The sequence below is a fragment of the Cynocephalus volans genome, chromosome 3 (assembly GCF_027409185.1).
Source record: "Cynocephalus volans isolate mCynVol1 chromosome 3, mCynVol1.pri, whole genome shotgun sequence".
In the NCBI taxonomy this organism is placed as follows: Eukaryota; Metazoa; Chordata; class Mammalia; order Dermoptera; family Cynocephalidae; genus Cynocephalus; species Cynocephalus volans.
This window is the reverse complement of record NC_084462.1, coordinates 68,575,849-68,596,633: the sequence shown is the minus strand read 5'-3', so window position 1 is coordinate 68,596,633 and position 20,785 is coordinate 68,575,849. Positions and strand designations below refer to the sequence as shown.

Genomic DNA, 20,785 nt, shown 5'->3' with positions numbered 1-20,785 from the left:
CTGATTCCACAGAGATTCAAAGAATTATTAGAGACTGTTATAAGCAACTATATGCCAAAAAATTTGAAAACCTGGAGGAAATGGATAAATTTCTGGACACATACAAAGTACCAAGACTGAACCAAGAAAACATAGAAAACCTGAACAGACCAATAACAAGTAATGAGATTGAAGCAGTAATCAGCAGTCTCCCAACAAAGAAAAACCTAGGACCAGATGGCTTTACTGCTGAGTTCTACCAAACCTTTAAAGAAGTATTAATACCGATTCTCTTCAAACTATTCCAAAAGATTGAAATAGCTGCCATTCTCCCAAATTCATTCTGTGAGGCCAGCATCACCCTGATACCAAAACCAGACAAAGATACAACAAAAAAAGAAAACCGCAGGCCAATATCTCTGATGAACATAGATGCAAAAACCCTCAATATTAGTAATCAGAATACAGCAACACATCAAAAAAATTATATACCATGAGCAAGTGGGATTCATCCCAGGGATGCAAGAATAGTTATTGATATTCTGATTAGCTGAGTGTTACTATCTTGTAGTGATTATTTTCCAATAAATATATTTGGACACTAAAACTATAGTGAGAATAATTTCTTATTTATTGATGGTTTAAAAGTTTCTTTAGATTCTTGTAGAAGCTCAAAAGTCATTTGCTATAAGCATAGTGCCATATAACAAAAATATGTATTATTTGTGCTCTAGATAAATGAAACTTCCATGTTAATTCTTACTTGGTAACAGAGAAGACATTGCTTTATTATAACTGCTAATGATTTTTTGTTATTGTTCGGCTTATATGCATAAAAACAAGCCATTATTTACTGCTTTGGGCCAGATGTGTCCCCCGAAAGTTCTTGTATTGGAAACTTAATCTCCATCAGAAGAGTTCTAAGAGAGTGGAAAATCCAATTATGGTGTTTGAAAGGTAGAGTCTTTAAGAGGTAATTTAGATTGTGAAGATCATGCCCTAGTGAATGGAATGATCTATTCATGCAGTATTGGGTTAATGGTTTAATGGATGGTCTTGGGCGTGGTTCTGATGGTTTTACAGTGAGAACAAGTGAGCAGGTTAGCTATCTTGCTCAACTCATTCTCGCATGTGATACCCTGCATCGCTGTAGGGAGCCGCCACAAGAACAAGGCCCTCACCAGAGGTGCCCTCTGGACTGTGGACTTCCCAGCCTCCAGAACTGTAAGAAATGAATTTCAGTGCTTTATAAATTACCCAGTTTCAGTTATTCTGTTATAAGCAACAAAAATGGACTAATACATTTACTTGTCCCTTGATTTATCAAGCCTTGTTAGTGGTCATGATGTGTTATCTGTAGTCAATCTCACTTGGCTGTTAGCATGGCTGGGAATTGAAGTGATTTTGAACTTGGCTATCTCAGGAATAAGGCCCAGAGTTTTGGTGCAGTTGATCTTGGAGGAACTGCTTAGAAAGTGATTCCCACTGCCAAACTTGGAATCAGTTATCCAAAGGGCCGTATCTGAAGGCTGGGTTTGATTTCTGGGTTTCCCTAATTCACAAGTAGAAATTTCGCTTTATCCCATGTGTCATCAATTCGTTAGTCTGAAGGAATTAATTAAAATTCTGTTTATATAAACATTTTTATTGATTCATCCTTTCTGAAATCATGCAACGTATGAGTTGGTCCTGTTTGGGGTAATAGCAATTACTTATGAAAGCTGCTTGATAGTTTCTGTCAAGCTTGGTTAAACCTTCTCTGCTAAGAGACTTGTTAAAGAGTTTGTGAACTGTTCACTGTTGATACCATGTCCCAAATGTTACTCATAAACTGGAATCTCTATCAGCAAAAAGAACTCAGAGGCCTCAATCACCCAAATCTGGAAGCTAGTTAACTCCTTTAAGACAAACTCCACACGTCTCATTACCTCATCACCGCTCAGCATTTGAGTTTGTGTGTTACTTATGGGTGAGATTCACTTTTTTAAAACATGTTCTAAATCTTTTCTTTTTCTTGAGATATGTAGTCTTTTTTTACTACCATCCTTTGTAAGTTTTAATGACATGAAAAGCACCTAAGGACCAATGGAGAAGCTCAGAATAGCAAACTTTGTAGGAAGTCCTGATGAAGAGCTTATCAAGGGAGGTTTTTAACTCAGTTATGGAACCTGAGGAAAATCTAGATCTCTAGGAATACCTTTGATCATACAGCATTGGAAACACAGGAGAATGTTAGGGTAAGAGAAGGCTCAGGACAAGGGTAGCTATGGACTAGATTGAGGGGGAAGTTTGATGGATGATGTCCATTTTGAACTGGGCAGGATTTGGACTGACAAAATAATGGAGCATGTGGTTCAAGGATAATGAAGAGGAGTCTTCTCCATTAGAAAGATGGTTGGATACTTATGGCGGGGCCAGTTTATGAAGGTTTTGGCAATCAGGAGTCCCTAAAAAATTTTCTGTGGAGGAGCGATGTAATGAAAGCCATATTTTAAGAAAAATTAATTTGGTAGCATTGGATAGAATTGGAGGGAAGGAGCAATGGAGGGGAAAATTAAGAGTCAAGAAGACCAGTTTCTATTGTAATAATCAAGGAGCAAGGTGATGACTGAGTCAGGACATAACTAGGTTACCAGAGTGGTGCCAGTGTTAGGCCATTAAGAACAACAATAGCTACCATTTATTGAATGCTTATGTGCTGGGCATTGTGCTAAGCACTTTACACAGATTATGTCATGTGATCATCACAACAACCTTATAAGAGATGCATGATTTTTAATCCCATTTTGCAGATGAAAAAACTGAGATTTAGCAATGTTAAATGATTTTGCCTAAGAAATTGGTAGAGCCAGGATCTTGACCTAAGCCATCTGATACCTGAGCCCATGCTACAAAAGAGGGACATTAGAAATATTTGAAAGATAGAAATGAGAACTAGCCAATATTTATTTTGCTTAGCACTGTTCTCAGTATTGGTCAGGATCAACACCCATGAGGGGTGAGGGACGCAGGAATGAGCAGATGCAACAGAGACTTTAACTGAACTTACCAGGTATTCTGGAGCAATAATGATCTTTCTGAGTTGTCCCAGTAGAGGCAAAAGGACAGGGTCTTTATACACCTCCATCAATCAGCCAGTGGATGCTGGTTGCCCCCAGGAAGGGAAGGTAACCTTTGAGCAAAGTAGCTTCCTTCTTCTAATGACAGTTCCCGGGGAGGGATTCAGCTGTGAGTCTCCAGCCTCAGTCCTGAAGGGAATCTGGACAACACACCACAGCATTCACAACCACAAAATATAAGAACATATTATATTTTTTATTTATTCACTCTACAGTGTATAAACACACCTTGTCACATTTTGGGGAAATATTTTCCTTTAAACACTTTTTTTGGTGGGGAGGAAACATCCAATAAATCTGTCAGTACGTTTCCTTGCCACGGAGTGGTGGCCTTAGTTCTTGATGAAAATAATCAATATGGAAGGCATTTTGTGTGTGGCTTAATTGAAACACTGTGTTTTGGACTCATTTGGTGTTAATGTGTAAATCCAATACTGTTTTCACACCTACCCTCTTTTTTTATGATGCCTTGTTCATGTGGAAGTCTAGTCTGACTTTCTTGCTTGAGTCTTAAGGCCATGGACTGTCATTACTGGCCAGGAGTCCAACATATATGGTGTGGTGAAGTTATCAAAATGACCCTGCTAGCCTTGCCTACAGAGAGAAGCATGTGAAAGATGTACTATGCCAGAAGCATCTAGGAAACATTCCATTATACTGCTGCTAATCTTGACAAATATTGGGCACACGTGCACACCTGGACTTCACCTCCCAAAGAATTTGAGTCCTGGTGGCTGGGGTAGGATCCAGGCATACTTATTTTTTAACAGCCTCTAGGATTTCACCAGAGTTTGAGAACGCCTTTCTATTGGGCCAGAGGAGACCTTGCAGTCTATTTTATGGGGTCCTGGGAGATGAGACCACCTGTTCAGTATGTTGGGGTTCTTCAAAAGGCTACGTATCAGAAAGAAAAATCTTAGAGGAAGTGGGGAGTATCATCTAGAAATGAGAAAGAAGGTGAAGAAAAGTTTGAAAAACTCTGCACTCAAATAAAAGATAAGAACAAGAGGAAATAGGACAAAGTTAGGAATCAGAGACCAGGGATGGGCTCTATGAAAAACCTCTAAGATTCATGAATCATCTTTAACTTCCTCTTGTTTATTTTCATTACTTTATCCATTAGTCTTAGATTAAAATAGTCCTTTTGTTTATCTTGAAGAATAGCAAATTAGTGGGAATCTGCAAACAGGGATCTGCATCTCTTTTATTCATTCGTGCAATAAGCATTAATTAAGTTGTAATTGTATTCCAAACACTGTGCAAAATGTTAATGCAGGATGAGGAATGTTTAATCTCTGCCTGCAGGGAGCTCACAGTCTGGAGTAGAGGGAGTGGAGACTGACAGGTGACACAGTGTTAAGGTAGAGAGAGGCATAGGAGCTGGGACAGCACAGATTGGAAGTTTCTAAACCCTGCTTAGAGAGTCAGGGAGGGCTTCCTGGAAGAAGTAGAGAAGATTTTGCAGGATTGGAAATGGGTAAGTCAAAATGTGGTTTTTCCATTCATAACTGTGGCACATCTCTCCACTTATTTAGATCTTTTTTTATTTCCTATAAAAGGATTTTTTAAAACATTTTTCATAAAGATCTTATACAGTATCTATGAGCTTAATTCCTAAATAATTCAAAGTGTTTGATGTTATTGTGAAAAGTATGTTATTTTATATATTTTTTGTGGTTGGTCGTTGTTGGTTTTGGAGAAGTGCAATTGACCTAAGTATAGTATCTTGTATCTTGCGATCTCACAGTACTCTCTGACCAATTCTAAGAGTTTGGGAGATTTTACTGGGCTTTCTATGTAGATAAACATATCATCTGCAAACAGTGGCAACCTCGCCTCATCTTTTTCAGTCCTCATATTTCTTATTCCTTTCTGTGTGTTTGCATTGGCCAGGACCCCCATACCTTGTTGAACAGCATGGTGATTGTGGGCATCTTTTTCTTCTCCTAGACCCTAAAGAAAATATGTGTATCCAATTTTCTCCACTGAGAGTGGTGTTTTCCATGAGTAGGTTTTGGTAGATGACCATTTTCAGATTCAGGAAGTGAATCTATTTTTCTAAGAATTTTTATTTTAAATATGAAATGGACTCTGTTTTATTGTACATGTTTTTGGGGTACAGCTTGTTGTTTCCATACATGCATACATTGTATAATGATCTAATCTGAATAGTTAGCATATCTGTCACCTAAACATTTATCATTTCTTTGTAGTTATAACATTCAAGACCCTTTTTCCTGGTTATCTTGAAATATACAATATTATTAGCTATTGTCACCCTAGAGCACCAGGACTTATTCCCCTATCTTGCTGTACCCTTGTACCAGTCTACCAACCTTTCCCCATCCCACCACCCCCTTCCTTAGCCCGCCTCTGTAACCACTATTAAATACAAATTAGACTTTAACAAATGCTTTTTTAAATTACGTCTTTTGAGATGCCCATATGATTTTTTATGATTTTCCTTCTTTAGTATCAATGATGGAGTGACGTACATTGGTTTTATCAGATTTTGTACCATCCTTAAAAGTCTGGGATAAAAATCACTTGATTTTAATGCATTACCACATTAATACACTACTGAGTTTCATTAGCTGGTATTTTACTCAAGATCATGGCATTATTAGGTAGGGAACATTGGCCTGTTATTTTCTCTTCTTTCACTGTTCTCATCTAGCTTTGGAATCAAGGCTATACTAACGTCATTAAATAAGATGGGCAGCTTTTCTTCTTTTTCTTTACTCAGAAATAACTTGTAAAGTGGGGATTATCTGTTCCTTGACTGTCCAGTAATGTTACCCATAAAACTGTCTAGATCTGGTATTTTGGGTGAGGAAAGAGGGGCATAGGAAGATTCTCTATCACCTTATCAATTTAGTTAATGGATATTGGTCTAAAAAAGTTTTTTGTTTCTTTTCTGTCGGTTCTAGCACCTATTTTATTTAGGTGTTCATGGAAGAAAAGGAAGGTGTGCACTGGGGGAAGGGAAATAGTGCCCAAGAACTGTCTAAGGAGAACTATCCCATTGCCAGGCCAAAGGATTGTCAGAATATACATCTGTGTGAAGGGGACTTAAATGCTCCTTCTCTGATCAGTGTGTCCTATTGGTCCTAAGGAGGGATTCTCAAGAGGCAAGGTGTTCAGCTCACATGGGTTTGTGTAGTATGAAAACTCTCTGAAATCTTCATCTGTGACAGGGCCAGTAGTTCTTAATCCTAGCACTGGCTTTTCTTGGATCACTGACTTGAGCTCCAGGCAACAAAGGGCCAGCACTATTGAAATGACTCCTCAGGGAGAATCTGAGCCTATATAAGCTCAAGCCATACCACAGCAACCTTGGCTGTAAACGGCAGCCCCTTCTTTAGACAAGAAGTAGGTTAACTTTCAGAAGGACAAATGGATATCAAACAACCAGCGACTTGCCTTCAGAGGAGCTGGACCAGGGGTGTGTGGAGTCCAGAATCTCATATGTTGTAGCTGGGCCAGGAGTGGTAGTAGTGGAAGCACGACAAATGTTTTCTTATATTTAAAGAATCTCTATGGATTGAGGATTGCAGATTGTTTTCAGTGTACCATGTTGCACAATAGGGTGGTGGGGAGGGGGTGAGGGAACAAATTTTGGTTTAAAGTAAGGAGAGAGATTTTTCCAGTTGAGCTGTGAGTCCTCCATTGCTAAAGGAGTTTAATTATTTGGAGGTTTCAAGCAGAGCATCTCTTGAGTTGAAGCAGTAATTTGGTTTTGATAATGAAAAGAAGCTCAGATGGAGGTTGCAAGCAGACTAGGTACTCAGGAAGACAGAGTTTTAGAAAGGGTCACATATGGACAACCAGACAAATTTTCACTGGGCCATTCCGTATTCACTGGATGGTTTTATATCTACAACCTCTTTTTTTTTTTTTTTTTTTTTTTTTGTCTTTTTCGTGACCGGTACTCAGCCAGTGAGTGCACCGGCCATTCCTATATAGGATCCGAACCCGCGGCGGGAGCGTGGCTGCGCTCCCAGCGCCGCAATGAGTGCGCCACGGGCTCAGCCCTCTACAACCTCTTTGATGCTCGATAACAACCCTGTGCATTATTTCTCCCCATATTAAATATGAAAACACCAGGGATCAGAAAAATAAGTAACTTACCCAAGACTAAGGAGCAGAACCAGGATTTGAATGGAGGTGCACCAGGTCTAAGCCCCTTTGGCAGAGACCTAGGCAGCTCACACTTTGGTGTGCATAGAAGAGTCTCCTGTTAAAACGCAGATCTTGTTAAAATGCAGATTCTGTTTCAGGAGATCTGGGGCTCTGCATTTTTAACAATCTCCCAGGTGAGGCTGATGCTGCTGATCTCCAGGTGACACCTTGAATATTGAGGGTATCAATACACTTTGAGAATTGAGTATCAGTCTTGATAAAGTCATTCAGGAGTCTTTGATTACGGATGGATTTGTGTCCATGCAAATTTGGGAAGCCCCCAATTTGACTCCCAGCTGCTTCTTGTCCTGTTGAGGCATCAGCCAGGCCTCCCTGAGAAATGGGAAGGACGGGGCTGGCAGTGAAAGAAATACGGTTGGTCATGTAGTCGTTTAACTAATATTTATTGAGTGCCGATAGTGAGCTGGAGACTGTTCTAAGCACTTGAGATGTAAAGATAAACAAGACACTTTTATAATCTAGTGGAGTGAGTCTAAACCAAAACAGTTATCACAGGGTTTGGTTACATGTCTCACTTACAGTTTTCCTGGACCAAACTCTTAAAATACCTGAACTTTTCTCACTCTGTCAGCCTCTATGTCCAATCTGTCACCAGGTTGGCTCAATATCAATAAACAATGTAGTGGGACTGCCAGGAAACTAATGGAGGCTCCATCTGTATGAACAGAGGTGTCCCAAACTAGCAAAGTAACAGTCCTGCTCTCTCTGCCCAGTCAGTCTGAAGCTGGACGACTGACTGGCTTCAGATCTCTGAGCCTTATCTCAAGTGGAACTGTGACAAACTGGGTCTTGTCCAGGGGAGGGTGGCCAGATGGTGGAGGAGACCCAAACCACACCACATCAAGCACTGTTGAAAGAGCTGGCAGGGTGGATCCTGCTTTGAGACACGAGAGCCCAAGAGACCCTGCAGGCCTTTCCCCAGCTGTCTCTCTGCCTCTACGTTCCTTCTGTCTTCAGGCCACCCTCCCTGGCTATCCAAGCTAATCTCTGAAGCATTCCCCATCACATTTTCCATTTTTGGTTTCTTCTCAGCTCCGATCACTCTTTGGATGTATCTCCATCCCTTATCTGTTGGTGAGTTTGAGAAGCTCAGCTGTAGAGGAACTGATACGTAAGATAGTTCTCAGGACTCCCAGTTATGCCTTTGCAATGCTGGTAAATTTGCCTTTTCCTCCCCAGCCCCAACCCACCCCACGTCCCGCACCTAGACCATTGCTTCAGCCCCCCTGTAAGCTTCTCTCTATTTTCTTTATTTATTAGCCTCCCCTGCCCCCATCCCAAATAAACCCATCCTACATGCGCAGCCTTTGGGTACATTTTTCTCATTTGGAATATATCAATTGCAGCTTCAGCTCTCAAGAGCGTATTTCCTCTGGTTACTCTGCTCATAAAGCAGAACAGCCAGCCCTCTGTGAGTGGTGACAGCCTGGCTCTGGAACCTCTGGAGGCTCCTTTGCACCCACAAGCCCACGTGGCCATGCCCCTTGTGTGCTCAGAGAAGGGCCTCTGTCCCCCTTGGCCAGCTTTCCTCCTCTGGCCTCAAGTTGGAATCTCTCGATATTTTCCACTTTCCAAGCAACAAACTTATGTCTTTGTAAAATAGCTCTTGATCACATTTTCTTTTCTTAAAATTTGTTGCTATCTAACCACTCTCTAAAGTTCCCCCAATAAAAAAGAAAACAAACAGACCAAAAAAAAAAAAACCCTCCTTTAATCAGCGCTTGCTGTCTTAACTGGTGCTTCAGACAAGCACTTCTTAGGCAAATGGATGACCACATGGATATTTCCAGGGAGGGGAGGGAGGATGTTAAATTGGCACAGAGCTCTGCTCTGTCTCGTCACGGCACTGCCTTTGATCTTTAATTTGAGCCATTCTAGGCAGGGCTCAGTGCATTCTGAAAACACACTTTGTGATTTAAAAATGTGTGGTACATCAGCCAAAACATTTGTTTATATTTTACCCCCAATTTCAGGGCTCTTGTTTCTCGTCATGCTTTCTTCGAGAACTTTCTTTACATAATTAAAGAGGTGTGAGTGCTCTGAGCATGACTGTGCAATAGAATACAAAGCACAATTCCCTTCTCTGAAGACAGAGGAAGGCTTTTCCCCACCTCTTCAAGCTCAAAGTCCATAAGGATGTGGGAAAACGACCTTCACTGCATCGTTTCCAGAATGGCAATGACAGCCCAGGCTGTCCAGGAAAGAAGGAGCCTCACAAAGACTGAGGCCCTCCAAGTAGGGCCTCTCACAGCCCTGGAGATCCCTCGGAGACATGAGGGTGTTTGAATGCACTAGTGTTTTTCTCCAGTTCTATGAGAGCAGAGTTTCTCAACAGCAGCACTGTTCACTTTTCAGACCAATAATTCTTTGTTGTGGGGGCTGTCCTGTGCATTCTAGGATGTTTAGCAACATTCATGTCCTCTACCCACCAGATGCCAGTAGCACCCTTCACCCCTTCCACCAATTGTGCAATCAAAAATATCTTCAGACATTTCCAAATGTCCCCTGGGGAGAGCGAAATCTCCCTCAGTTGAGAACCACTGCAATGGAAGAGACAGGGTCTGTGCGACCCAGAGTAGTGGGCACACAGTAGGGTCACCTGAGGAACAATTCAACATATTACAATGGCCAGGCCTATGCCAGACAAAGTTAGTCAAAGTCTTGGGGGTAAGGCCTGGGCATCGGTAGCTCTTAAAGCCCCCATGGTGATTCTAGTATACTCTCCGGGTTGAGAAAGAGGGACTATGTCATGACCTCCATTAACAGAGGAGCAGGGGCCTTGGGACATCTCAATTTCACTAATAAGGGAGTCAGAAAGGAAAATCCAAGAGTGACAAACAAACCTACTAAGTCCCTGGGTTTGCTCTTTTTGTCTCCCTTAGTGGTTAGTAGGACTCTTACATAAGGAAGGCCCCGTGCTCTTTCCTCTAGGGGCATCAGGACGGGAAGAGCTAGGGAGACTGGGTAACACCTCACAGCTAGACTGTGAGACAGCAGGAATCCTAAAGGTGTAGAAAGTGTCCTGGAGACTTTAAAAAGGAAAAGTAGTCTGAGTCTTTGGTGCTCAGGGAATAGGGAAAGAGGCCAAGATAGGCCAGGAGGGGGAGCAGCCCTGTGTCTTCACCAACATTCCTTCTTGGCCACTCAGTTCCAGGTAACTGAGGTTTAAGGAAACTGCTTTGGCAGTTTTGCTGGGGGAGTCTTGTGATGTCCCACCACTTTCCTCTATGATACATAAATCCCATGCTAAAGGGAAAAGAAAAATAATGGATGCTTTAGTGTCAGGTTTCTGGGTTTCCATTCGGGGTCTATCTTCCCACCCAATATCCCAAACTACAAAACCCCCAGTCGTTTTGCACTGTTATTTCTACTATAGCTGCGAGACTAACAGCGTTGGCTTTGGAGTCATTACTGTTGTGTTCAGTTCTTGGCTCCATGACTTACTAGCTGAGAGCTCTTAGAAAAGTAACCTACTTGACCTCTCTGAACCTCAGTTTTCCCATCTGTAAAATGGGGATAATAATGATACCCATCTCATAGAGCTGGCAGAACAATTGAATGAGATAACCCATGACAGACATTGAGTACAGTGTTTGTTAAATATTAGCTGCTATCATTAGTTATTGTTCTTTGGCCCCAACATCCAGTGGGTCAAGAAGTCCTGTTCTTTCCTCAGAAAAGAACAGGACTTTTGAAAATCTGGCCCCCTCCTTCCCATCTCTTGGCATTGCCTGAGTTCTGTGCCACCAGTCACCCCTCCTGGAAAGTCTGCCTTGCTCTGCCACCCAGCTGACTTCTCTCCAGGTGTTACTAAGGTCATGTGACTCCTGCTTCAAATTTCCAGGGGTTGTTTGAAAACAACAGACTGAAATTCAAAAGCCATATGGCCAGAAACCACTTCTATGGCCACTCTGTGGTCCCCCAGTGTGTTGGAATTGTTAATTTTGGTTCCCATGACCAGAGAATATTGACCGGCTTCCCTTGCTTGTGTTTTAAATGTTTGTATGTTCTCGAGTCACTCTAAGTGTTAGTCAGATGAACTCCCCTACCCACAGTTTATATGTCTTGGACAACGCTGAAGTGTTGCACATTTTTTTCCTGTTATGTTTTAAATATAAAGTTTTGTTTTCCCAGCAAGTGCTGTAAGTGATTTGGAAACATTGCCTGGTCCTGATTAATTTCTTTTCTGCATCTCATGTACAGTCTTGTTTATTTACATTAATAAGAAGACTATACAAACAGCTTACATGTGACATTTTCTACTAAGGACACAGGCTGATGATAAAGGCTTAATTCATGAACGAGGAGAAATTGAAATCTAGGTTCTTTCAGCTCTTGTCTGAGCCTATTGCTGCAACAAGTCTCTTAAAAGACAGACCTTGCTTAAGGCAGTTATTTTATTACAGGTGTCCCCAGTTTGATAGCTTACCTGACAGCTTGCCTTTTTGGGAGGGAATCAAGATGAGACAGGAAAGAAAAGAGGACACAAAGGAAGAAGGCAACTAAAAGACAAACTGTCTCAAAATCAAAACTCTTTGGAACTTTTGGGCATTGGTTGACTCCCAACAGAAAGTCACTTCTAGAAATATTTTGTTGCATTGCCCCAAAAGTCAGATTCTTCAGATTCTTGTTCTAAGTCAGTGCCCATGTATGGAGTGTACATCCTGTAATACCACTGAGGGCAAAGACAGGTCTGATTGGGGAAACATGGTACCTTGAATCAAGCAAGAGAGACAAATTTTTATTCCTTGAGCATATAGCTCATGTGGATATTTGTATAAAGTATTAGTATCTGTCTTTCGATTAGCTTAGTTTCCTGCTGGGTTATAATTATCAATAATTATGAACTTATTTGTCTATTTCCCTGTGCTAGACTAGGAGGTAAATAACTAGAGAGGCAAGTCAAAGCAGCACAATGAATAAGACATGGGATTTGACAACAGATAAGCACGTCTAGTCCTACCTTTGCTGCTCACCAGCTACCTAGCTTGGGAAAGATATGTGATTGCCTTCCCATGCAAAACTCAGTTTTGTCATCTGTCCAATGAAGGACTCATAGTAGCCGCCTCACTGGGTCGTTATGAGGTCTATGTGGGATCGTGTAGGGAAAGCACCAAGCAGAGTGGTTGGCATTCTCAACCCTTGGCAGCTACTGCAGTGAAGAGGAGGATGATTTCTATAAGTTCCTTGAGAACATCAAGTCTTGGATCTACAGTGCCAGCTTCTAGATCAGTATCTGGCAGTAAAATTGTCTGAAATCAATGCCCAAACATCACGCGCACATTTTCAGGTCTTTGCTCTCTTTGGTATGAGTATTTATGTAAGCATGAACACATCCGCAATCCAATGGCATGTCCAGTAATTTGGCCGCAGCTGGACAAATGACATTCTTAAATCCCCATATGATTCGGGAGAAGGGGTCTTCCCCAGGGAATCATTCACACAGGGAATGTGAACAGAGAAGAACAACAACTTGGCGACTGCCTCATCAAGGGGATGGGGGGAACAAGTTGAAGAAAGTTCAGTCAGAATGAGAGAGCAAAACCTCAGAGGTCAAGGGAAGAGTTTCTTGAAGGAGACGATGCTCCTCCATACCTAGGGTGGCAGCAAGTTCAAGGGCAAGACCATTGCATGTAAGCTGCACAAACACCCACATGGCCAGAGGGGGGGGGGTGTCCCACATTTGGCACCCAGTCTTATCGCAGTTGCATCGTGCCATGCATTCATTTTTCCCTATTCTGACTAGTGGCTATTTAAGAGCCTTTACACACCACACAAATGAAAACTCTGTACTAATGGCTCTCAGCTGGGCTGTGGTCTGCTCTATATTGTTTGCACACAAAAGCCTGATCCCATTAAGATGGTCAGATATTTCCTTCCATTGCATGGCCTTGTGCTCACAAACATTTGATGCTATTTAAAGCCTCTTCTTTGCAAATATGCTTTGGTCACATTTGTGCAGTGCCCATTAATTAAGGCCAGATTTGAAGCTCTCACAGCTGTCACTTCTACTAACTGACTGCAGGGAACGTAGGACTTCATTTTTGCAGGAGATAATTTGGACATCAGAGAAAAGCCAAGAGATCCTTGAGTCCCTGTGGCACTTACCTTGACTTCCAGGCTTCTATTAAAAAAGCTTCTTAGACAAAAAGGGACAAAAAGCCCCTTTCACAGAAACCATCAACACTCTGCCAAGCAGGAGATTTATTGGGTGGGAACATACACACACGCACACGCACAGGCGCACACACACACACACACACACAATGAAAATCTATCTGGGAAAAGTAATCATGTGAGAAGATGGTCTTGAAGATAGCAGCTTAGTGTTCTGTGAAAGAAAAAAACGAACCAATTGACAAATGAGTCTGCGAGAAGGCTGAAAAGAGGTGTGTCTATTTTCTCTTCTATCTATCTTTCTCTAAAGGAAACACATCCTAGATTGGCTGGAAAACATAATCTTCTAGTTATCAAATGCTTTAATTAATAGGGAATCCAAAACATACTATACAAAGGTTGCCAGTTATCAAAGAAATAAAATGCAAATTCTTTCCCAGACGCATGGTTTGGAACAGGAGGGTGGTGGTGGAGGCATTACTGAAAATAATCACAATCCTAATATTCATGGAATTAATGTTTCTTAGGTGCTTACTATGTAGCCCTTTAAATATATGCATTTTCATGAATTATCTCATTTGACTCTTGAAGAGCTATAAGGTAGATGTTATTATATCCCCATTTTAGAGATGAGGAAAGTGAGGGCTAGCAAGCTTAAGCAGTTTGCTGGTAGATGGCAGGGTGAGGACTGAGATCTCAGTGGGGTCTGCCATGAAGTTCCTGTTCATAACCTTCTGTTGTCCAGGTACAATGGAAAGCGCTTGGGCTTTGGGGACAGATCAGGGTTTCATCCAGGTTCTTTCATGCGACTTTCAACAATGTGCTTAACTCTTCTGAACCTTGGTTCCTCAACTGAAGTAAAATGGGAAAAATAATATCTGCCTCGTGGGTTAGAGTAAAGATGAAATGAAATGAGGATAAACATAATCCAGTGGTATTCAACAAATGTCAGTTTAAGAGTACTGTGCACCTCCCACGCCCATCATTTCGTTTCATTCCAATTATTTCTGTTTTCCTGTCACTGGACTGAAGCTCCTGCCACCTTCTGCTACATTGTCCCTTGGCTTCCTCTTGGCTCTTTGTCATGGGGACCAGCACTGAGAAATCTTTTCTTGTTTCAATGCCTGCAGCTGTGCCTTCAACTCTCCTGACCCCATTGGTCCCCCAGGAATTGCCAGCCTCCCACCACTCTGCTCAGACTCTCATGCCATCGCTAAAACACAGGAGGACCTGTGAGGCTTTCCAGAAGTCTGCAGCCTTGATTGCCCAGCACTGCCTCTTATTCAGGGATTTCTTATCTCTAAGCAGGTCCCTAAGAGAAGAGCTCTGAACCACAGCTATTTGCTCCCTCAAAATTGCTTTCTAGGTTTAGATTTTATTTCTTAGACAAAGTTGGGCATTCCTGGCTTAGTATATTTTCTGAATTTCCTGGAGGATGAGTAAAAAAGAGAAAAGACAGTAATTAGTAGAATGCTTTTCAAATATAATCCATGGACTTTAGCTGGAAAACACAGGCACCTAAGGGACTTCCTTAAGACAAGTGATCTTTTGGATTAGGAGTTCAGGCAGGAGGAGGCAGCAACTGGACGAATTCACTGCTGGCAACAGAATAACTAGAAAAACCCTGAGGATGAACAGTTCTCTTGGGAGAATACTCACCATTAGGAGGTAGGAGGGAGTCAAGGATCAATGCTGTTTTCAAGCCTGATTAATCATTGTTTACAGATCTTTAACTTCTTGTTTACTTTCAAAACACCTGCATTTAATATTTTAGATGAAAACTGAGACAGCTTTAGTAACAAATTCTTAAAACGTTTGGTTTTCAAAAACCATCTTGGGCAGTACACATGGAGAAAACGCAGTCAAGGACTGAGCCTTTGGAAGCCACAGCTGGAGACAGCAAAGGAAATGAAGGGAAGGAGAAGACAGAGGGCCAGGATGGCATGTCATAGAGGGTGAGGCAGAGAGGAGAGCTGAGAAGACCCCACTCCTTATGGGGAAAATGAGGTCACTGGCATCTTCAAGAGAGAAAATGTGAGCAACCTGGTGAGGCTGGCAGATCTTGGCAAAGGTTCAGGGGACAATGATTGTGAAAAGTTGGTGCTTATTTAAGAGAGTTGGCAGGTAGAGGATAATAGCTGGTACTGGAAGCAGCATGGTGGTTGCCAGGGGCTGGCGGGGGCAGATGGAAAGATGTTATGGAGGTGGGTGGTGGTGATGGTTGTACAACATTATCAATATATTTGATACCACTGAACTGTACATTAAAAATGGTTAAGATGGTAAGTTTATGTTATGTGTATTTTACCACAATTTAAAAAAGAGTGGAGGCATGTTATGTTATGAGTATTTTACCACAGTTAAAAAAAGAGTGATGCTCCAAGCATCAACTTGGAGCTGCAATGAAGGTCAGGATTGTCAGTGATCCCACATGTAATTTCTACATTTTTGCAGGGCATAGTTACTCTTTTGCAGTATAACATTGAGCTGTTCGTATGCAGTGTGGATGGGTGAATGCAGGATTCTCTGTGTTGTATTTTCAGAAGGTTGAAGGCCATTTGGATACTTGTGGACCCTCTGCTTCTCTGTGGCTTGTGCGGTACATCAAAGTTGTGATGAACTCTCCTAGAGATGCCCTACACGGTCTTTAAAGGGGTTTTCCAAACTATGATCCATAGTCTAACAGCACTGAGTTAGAGGTAAATTCTGAACCCTTGTAAACTAAAACTATGCATGAAAATCATGAACTGTGTATGGAATTGGCAAGTAGCATTCTATAACTATTAGCAGTTTGTCTTTTCTATATGACAAGAAAGAAATCTTTTTAAGCAATTTCAACTACTCAGTTTAAAACTTTATTGTTCTCATAGTCTTGAGACTTTTAATTGAAGACATACCAATGCAACAGTACACTGTTATTCAGGCATTTGAAAGAATTCAGGGCATGATTTGAATATATCAGATATTAGAAGTTAGTATCATCTAGTCTTTGTTACCTAGCATGAAATGCTACATAATTTTTTTGACTGTAAGTTTAAGAATTTAACCAGAAGTTCTATATCCACCAGAAGAGGCTATGTTATACTTGAGTGACAAATAATGACAAAATATTGGTGGCTTAAAACAAAGGCTTTTTTTTTTTTTCCACACTAATCCGTAAAGAGCCAGCATGGGACTGCTCATCATAGTCCCTCAGGGACCCATGTTGTTGCAGGCTGTACCCTCTTAGGCAGTGCCATCTCATCCCAAGGCTGCAAATTGTGCTCTGGCAGAGGAAGAAGGGTTGAAGAGTTGAGCACCAGCATTTAAATGCTTCAACGTGGAAGTGACACATGCCACTCCCACTCATACCCATTGGCCAGAGTAGTCGCATGGCCTACATCTAACTTCAGAGGGGTGGAGAATTGTAATACTCCAGGTATCTAAAAACAGAGGAATCACATACTGAGAAACATCAGTATTGTCTAACAGAAGTTCATTCAACCATTCCCCTTACCTAGAGGGAAAAGATTAGTACTTTCATCAATTGTGTAAATCATAATTTTGAAGTAAATCCTGGTGGCTTGCTTGGTGACTGGGGAGAGTTCCAGTAGGCCAGATATAATTCAGGAGTGACATTCACTTAAGCTAATAGAGTATCATTCTTAGACTTAAATGCCCCATTTGCTGTACAGAACCAAAAGGCACTAAATTACAGAATTCTACTCCATAAAGGTCTAGGATCTAATTTCTTCATTCTTCAAATGAGACATTCTATGAATTGGAATGGAAGCCAGTCATAGCTATAAGAATTTTCCTTAATTCAAGAATTGTTATTGCCACATGCTAGTTCTGAAAGAAATGCAGAATCAAATTTTGCATGTTCTTTGCTTAAGGGACTTAGGTGTAACAAGGCAGATGATGACACAAGGAAGAGAATGATGTTATGATTTCAATGTCTTAAACAACTGCTATTAATTTGTTAATCAACAAAAAATTATGATCTTTATTTTATGGCTTTGCATGGTCCTGGCTCAGTGCCAGTATACCCCTGGATGTTCTCATCCCTCAGTTCTTATAGGATGGTTTAGATCAATTACGGATGATCTGTTTAGCAAAGCAGCCAAGCCAGAAAAACATGTTACTCAGGTTAATTCAGGTTAATTTTTTTCTTATTCAAAATAAAACTTACTTTAGCTTTATGAGGAATAATATATATTACAACGTATATTACTGACTTTTTTTGGTAGAGGCAGGTCAGGAAAGAAATTGTAATGTTTTTTTAGCCACCAAAACACTAGTACTTGGGGCATATTTGAAAAGCAGTAACAAAGGCAACTTTCTAGTCATGCATAGAAGAGGGCAAGCTGTAGCAAAGACTGGTGGGCAATTCATGGCAAGAGGGCCAGGGGTTTCCCAGGACTGGTCTTAAATTCTCCCTTAGTGGGCTGATTTCTGTGATGTAAGTTGAAGCCACTGAACCAGGTGACTCCTTGAGAGCCAAGAGCAGGAAGGACACCGTGACACAGATAAAGACTCAAGTCAGGCTAACTATTATTTAGAAACTTCAGGCTTTCCCAAAGCTGAATGATATTTTAAGGCTGGATTTCTTCTTATTTCATTTGAGTCTAAAAATCCATCCCTTTATTTTGTAAACCCTCATTCTGCCAGGCCACCATCTCTGAACTCCTTAGCCACTGCTGCCCAGTTTATCCCTTAATTCCTCTTTCCCCTGCCATGCAGTTCATCTCTCATTTATTTTGCTCCGATATTGTCTCTCCCGCTAGACATTAAGCCACTGAGAGCAAAGACATGACATATGTCACTTTCTCTACAGGAGTGGGTCAGTGCTAGGCACACGGTAGATGATTAATTAATCCTTCATTAATATAGTAACTCATTTGATTATTTAAACGTTTCCTTCCACACCCACCTACCTACACACACACATGCATGCGCGCACACACACACCCATTGATCGTTCAGTGTTTGCCTGAATGACTCTTGTGATAAAGAACTTACTTCCTCCCAAGTTGTTCCATCCTCAGCCAACTTTATCAATGTTAATGAGAGTAGCTAGGATTTATTGAGTGCCTACTATGTTGCAGCGCGGTGCTAAGCCCTTTACACTGATTATGACATTGAATCCTCGCAGCAATCTTATGAGGTAGGCATTTGCTGAGGCTTCATTTCTGGGTCAGTAAATGGGATCATTTTTTCCATGCTATCCCCCTGTAAGACCCAATCCAATCTCTTGGGACCACAGTTGGGAAATCTAATCTCTCTTCTATGCAACAGAGGCTCCATTGCCATCTAGAAATGTCTTTCTTCTTTTCTTCTTGTTAAACACCTCAGGAGTTTTTACACTATTACTAACAAGAATCATGGAGTTTTACTGAGTGCTTACTATATTCCAGGCACTGTGATAACTGCTTGAATTTTGAGACTTAAATTACTGTTGTTTTGCCTACGTACAGCTGATGGAAGGGATACAGAAAGGTTATGCATATTGCCTAAGTTCACAGCCAATGAGTGACCAACAGGACTGTAATTCCAGGAGAGTGTGATTCCAAAGACAGAGTTCCTAATTACTATGCCGTATTGTTGCCACTTAATGGTGATCTTAACTTTTTTAACAGTATAGAATTCCTTATGTCACCTTTTTAATAAAAGGGTGAAAAGGGCAAATACTTGGTCACAGAAAGAAGATTATTAAAGGGGTATTTTAAGCCACTGTTTTCATAGGAAAACCAAATGCTAGAAAAGGTACAATACTAAAAAAGAAATGTTAAAACAATTTTTGGTACCTATACCACAGTATAGTTATTCCAGGTAACTTAGCTTTGCAGTTAGAAACTTAGGACTCTACTTGCACCAGGGTGATCTCACCCCCTCTTCCTGACAAAGAGGGGATAACGTTGAAAAAAACACCTGTTTTAGGCAAATACCTCAAACCAAATGGAAATATGTTAGCAAGGAAGTGGTGCTGACCAGTGTCCAAAGGTCTCCAGAGGACAGGATATGGACCAGTGTGGACCGCATATAGAGAGAGGTTTCCAGTGGCAGGAAAGGAAGATTTGCTACAAATCAGAGCCTTTCAGGGATGAATTGGCTTCCTCAGCAGGTGGAGAGCTCCCTGACACTGAGAAGGCCAAACAAAACCAGATAGACCAGGCTCTTGAAAGAAAATAAATGGCTTAGAAAGTTAGGGCTACCAAGCACCAGGAGGTCATCTGGAGATGTATTAAAAGTTGACATTAAGAGTCCAAGTTCTGGGATTGGACTGCCTGGGTTACATTCCCACTCAACACCTTGCTAATCTTGGACAATAACTCAATCTTCCTTTGTGTCAGTTTTCTCATCTATAAAATGGGAATAACATCAACTACCTCTTGGGGTATTGGGAGGTTTCAGTGAGTTAATTTATGTAGTAAAGCATTTTTATAAAAGTGCTATGCATGTGCTAAATCATCTAGTCCTATAGTCCTCTCACTTTTTAGCAGGAATGCTCTTTCTTCCAAAGATCCAGAAATGGAGCTTCAGCAATTGGGTAGTGGATAATCCCAATACATAAAACAAATTTTTAAAAACCACTTATGTATGTTGTTAGTGTGAATTAATTTTTAATTAGAACATTAACATCTATTATACAGGCAATTAGTATGTGGCTATTTTGTCAACAATAAAATTTGGCACAGGGAATATGGAAAATTGTTTAGATGCCTCAGCACTCAATTTGTTTCTGAATTTTGTTTCGTTTACAACTCTTGATTTCTTCATTAATGCAAATAAGAAATTGTAAATTGTAGACAGGTAATCTCTTTGTTTAAGTAAAAACGGGAGCAGTTTGTCCTGAGGGCTGTGTAGAAATGAGTCAATACAGTGATGTCCAATGTGTATACTTAGGCATATACTGTGGTCGAGTGTATATGATGTTTACCACAATTCTTCATATTTTAAAAATATGTTTTAAAGATCATGAAAACATTAAAGCAGAACTTCGGAACAGCTTGAAAGCCACTGACCTATGTCATTTTGAAGACACTTTTTATAGATTAAATTAGGGCCGACCCTGTGGCGCACTCAGGAGAATGCAGTGCTGGGAGCGCAGCGACGCTCCCGCCACGGGTTCGGATCCTATATAGGAGTGGCCGGTGCACTCACTGGCTGAGCGCAGTGCAGATGACACCAAGAGAAGGGTTGCGATCCCCTTACCGGTCACGAAAAAGACAAAAAAAAAAAATTAGCGGCAGTGACCTATCCAGGGTCTCAGCAGGGAACACCAGGGCCCAGGCTGACACCGTGGTCTGACTGACTTTACTGAGACGAGGTGCTGCCTGTGTTCTCTTCCACTCTAAGGTTCTGTGATTCTGTCATTCTATGTGTAG

The 20,785-nt window shown here is 41.2% G+C and overlaps 1 protein-coding gene across 1 annotated transcript in view; it reads left to right on the top strand.

Moving 5' to 3' along the window:
* The window catches only part of THSD4 (thrombospondin type 1 domain containing 4), a 195,605-nt gene that overhangs the window by 62,907 nt on the left and 111,913 nt on the right, over positions 1-20,785 (top strand). The window lies entirely within an intron of this gene.